General features: G+C 44.6%; 1 pseudogene; it reads right to left on the bottom strand.

The window, feature by feature from the left end:
- LOC138143206 (T-box transcription factor TBX21-like) overlaps positions 1-2,696 on the bottom strand; it is a 15,005-nt pseudogene extending 12,309 nt beyond the window's left edge.
- Between the last annotated feature and the right edge of the window lie 1,752 nt (positions 2,697-4,448).

The following is a 4,448-nucleotide window of genomic DNA, read 5'->3' as shown; positions in this document are numbered from 1 at the left end:
ACACACACACACACACACACACACACACACACACACACACACACACACCATCTTAAAACAAGGACCTAGTACCCGAAAAGCCTTTTTCCTCCAGGGAGCTAAACACATTTTCCACTAAAAGGAAACGCCAAGCGCTTCATACTAAACCCAGTTTCAGGTAAACCTGAGCGATGCTTAGAAAAGAGACAAGGCTATGTCCTGTGATAATGGAGGATTCAGACGAACGTTCCGCCCCACAGTCGCTCACTTACCGGCCCCGCTTGGTAATGACCATTTAGTTCTGGTGCCTATGAAACATGAGCCACAGGTTATGGTTGCAGAGGACTACTTTCAGTTTGCCAGAGAAAGCGGTCCCGTTGCAGAGTTCCCTGGCCAGGAAGGCCACTTTGGCCCCGGGCGCTGGGGAAAAGTTGCGAAATCCCGGGATGGATATGGCTCACGGTGTCGGCAGAGCCCGGGGGAGCCAAAGGCTGGCTGGAAGCCCTGGCCCCTGGAGGTGAGCGAATAGGGCCGGATTTCTAGAGTAACCCCAGGAGTGGAGCTGGGGTAAAGTGGGGGAGTGGTAAAGTAAGAGGAAGAGGCGCGGGATGACCGCTGGCTGGACTCCCATGGGCACCATCGTGACTCCAGGGGAGCAGTCCTGCACCTGGCTCACCCCAACTCTACCCTCCCCATCCCCAGACATGTGAGGGTCGGTGCCCATCAGTACGGCTTCAGAGATTTTCTTCCGGAGGCCCGTCGGCTTTGGGGGTGGGCAGTGGGAGGAACGAGGGAGCGTTGACAGCTTCCTGAAGTCTCTCCGACTAACAAGACTCCTGCTTTCCAATGGCTGTGGCCTTAGATGACGGATCAACGGTCGCCGTGGACTCCCTGCCCTATGCAGGTGGGTTATGAAGTGCAACGTGGAGGGCTGTCTCTCTTGCTGCTCCTCCGACTTGCGGGAGAGCGGAGGACTCCTCTGGACTGCATGGAGAGGATGGACGAAACTCAAACGAGAGACAGTTGGAACTTCTGGAGTCCTCTTCCCCGATATTGACAGTGGCAGGTCTTATTCTGAAGCTTCATAGTTCTCCAGACTAAATTGACTTCACTGTTCTGGGCAGGTGCAACTCGCAGTTTTAAACCTGCGCCTCTCCACCCCGTCCCCACCCACTCAGGAGGCCCCGCCCCTGACCACTCCAAGTAGCAGGTTCTTTATCTCTGTCTCCCCCAGCTCTGTTCTGTAGTTCTTTGTCTCGTTGTTTCCCTGTTTCTATCTGTCTGTCTCTCTCACACACACTCACACAAATGGATCTCCGGAAAACCTGGGGAACTAGATACAGCTGGATACAACAGGAAACAAGAGGAAGACACTTATCTACATTTTGCCTTAAAGACCTAACATGTAACAGAGACAATGCAGTAGCAAGAATATTGACTGACAGAAGACTGTTTTCCAATTATAACTACCCAGTTTACTAGGTCTTTCCCCTGGGACGATTTTCTTAACTTTTCCATCCTCTCAGATTGAAAAATCCGTTTTTGAGCCCACAGATTTGGTCTTGCCTGAAGCTGAGACGGGAGGCTGGCTGGGGGCTGGGACCTTACCCATCCATCCCTCCACTCCTCTCTCCCACTTATACACATATTCTTCTCTCCCCCTTCCCCATGTTTGGGGACCACTTTGAGTAGAACAAGGATTATGTCGTGTGTCCAAAACACCCTAGCCAATCTCTGGATTGAGAACTATGGGGAAATATTTATCTAAAACACTCAAAACAGCTCCTGCTGCCAAAAGATTACCTTTTGTATGGAAGGAAGTCAGGTCATATGGAAAGAGTGGGGTCTACCCACTGGGCTGCCTACCTCCTGTTCCTCTCCTAACATTTCCACTCCCATGCCATTCCAGGTCAAATATGGAAGCTCGATCATCTATGAGGTGCAGGGGCCTGTGTTTATAACAAGAGTCCCCAACTGGTGCCAAGTAAATTTGGAAACTAAGAGAGGTGGCCATGAGGAGGGGGGCCGAGTGCTGGATCAGGAGGCATTTGATGAATCCTTGTTCCATCATTTTTCCAGCTCTTATCTACTTTCCTCAATCTCCACCCAGACCTGATCTCTCAAGGCCACAAGCCAGCAAGACTTTGGCTTTAAATAGTTTAAATAGATTTTAACGAGATGAGCTGAAGCTCTCTGCCCCACATTGACACAGAACTTTGGCCAGACTAGAGATCAGGGCACCGCTGGATTGCCTACTTTCTCTGCCACAGGACATCTGGCTGCATTTGAGCTAAGCAAGCATGCCTGGCTAATGTTCCTGTCCCAGTGTTCAGGGTCTCTGGCCCCTGCTACTCCTTTTTCTGATGTAGAAGGTGAAGAGGGAAAGTTCTCTTGATAGAACTCATCCTCCATTCCCTAACCCCCTCCTCCAAAACTCCTCTTCTATGCTGAATCCAGGGAGTGCTTCCCTGGGGGTTAGTGAACCTGTGTGGATCTTTCTATAGGGGGTACTGAGAGTAGGCTTGTGGAACTGAGTAGGTGGGAGGGTGGGCAACTCAGCCTTGGGCTCGGAAGTGTTACTGACAGACTTTTCCCCTCTCAAGTACATGGAGGGGAAAATTCAGACTGCTAAATCCCAGAAAGGAGGCTTGAGCAACTTCAAGGAAAAGACTGGGAAATAATGGAGAACAAAATCACCCACCAGGCTCTGTCTCCATCTCTTTACTCCTTATATCTTGTTACCATTCCCCTTATCCATTTCCTTTTCTGATCCTTTGGCCCATCCAGAGAATGGGCAACAACACTAACAGCTGGGCCCAGAGAGAAATGGCCAACACATAAGAATGGGAAGGAAAGATGTGGGAAGTAAGACCTCATAGGTTTGGTGATTGGCCCCCATATTCCTTCACTTCACTACAGGAAGAAGGCAATGGTAAGGAGTGGTGGGTCTCATACAACTCTGTGTGTGTGTGTTCCTATTCCTATGGTTGGGGGCTGGGATAGAGAAGCTACTTGCAGACAAACTGCCTTCTGACTTGCTCCCTGTGTTTCCCTCCATGATAGCAATTTCTTTTCATGCTGTCTCTATCTAAGGTGAATTATAGTATTGTTCTGAGGATCCAAAAATGGCAATCCAAGACTTTTCTTCTTTTGAAAAAAGGTTTATTTTGACCAACATTGTACATCAATATAACCAGTTAAACTTCCTTTCCAACTATTTACCTTTAAATAAAATAGTTTCTACTCATCCAAAATCATAACAAAATGTCAATCACTCCCTCACAGTCTATCATTTTGTTTGTTGTTCATTCCTGTTCACTTTTTAAAAATATTATTTCTAACTTTAATGTACTCAAAGCCATTGTATTTGAATAGGATACTTATTAATACACGCATTCTCTTTATTTATAACATTCTTTTTTTTTTTAATTGGGTTCCAAATTAGCCATTTTTTAAAAAGCATGAAAAATAAAGAAAGTGAGAAAATTATACTTCGGTTTGGTTCAGAGGTCATCAGTTCTGTCAGAGCTCTGGAAGTAGATAGCATTTTTCATCATGAGTCTTTCAGAATTGTCTTGGTTCATTGTATTGATCAAACTAGTCTTTCACAGTTGATCATCATTACAATATTACTGTTACTATATACAATGATGTTCTGGATCTGCTCACTTGACTTTGCATCAGTTCATATAGGTCTTTCTAGGTTATTGTTAAACCATTCCCTCATCATTTCTTATTGCACAGTGGTATTCTATCACAATCTACCACAACTTGTTCAACTATTCTCCAGTTGATGGGCATCCCTTTAATTTCCAGTTCTTTGCCACCACAAAAAGAGCTACCATAAATATTTTTTGAACATATAGCTACTTTTTCTTTTCCTTTGATCTCTTTTGGATATAGACCTAGTAGTTGTATTGCTGAGTTAAAGCGTATGCATAATCTTATAGCCCTTTGTGCATTAATTTGTGCATTAATGCCAGTAATGAGCACCAAGTGACATCAGCTCATGGTTATTTTTTAAACCTTGTAGATTCTGTGTATCCCAGACCATGGAGACAGCAGAAGTTGCTTTATCTTTGGTGCATAATTTCTGTTTTGGAAAGGTTGAAAGGTCATGGGGATCAGAGAAAATGCTTAGGGCTTCATTTTATTGCTCATGTGACTCAAAAGCCCTAGGTCCCTGGTTTCCCTTCTAATTTTAACTTCAGTAGATGTATTTGTGCAACATTTTTTCAATTTTCTTTAATCAAAATTGTATATTTTGTTTCTATGATCTTGTTACTTATTTAGTCATGAATTCTTTCCCATCCATAGATCTGAAAGGTAATTTCTTCTGGTTCTTCTAATTTGATTATGATATCAATTTTTATGCCTGTCATGTATCAATTTGTACTTGATCATAATATACATTGTGAAATATTGGCCTATACCTAATTTCTGCCAAGCTTCTTTTCAATCAATGATCT

Source organism: Petaurus breviceps, unplaced genomic scaffold (genome assembly GCF_028583685.1).
Source record: "Petaurus breviceps papuanus isolate PSGF00001 unplaced genomic scaffold, PetGlider_PUasm1.0 90630, whole genome shotgun sequence".
Lineage (NCBI taxonomy): Eukaryota > Metazoa > Chordata > Mammalia > Diprotodontia > Petauridae > Petaurus > Petaurus breviceps.
Note: the sequence above shows the minus strand (reverse complement) of the source record. Positions and strands in the feature narration are given on the sequence as shown.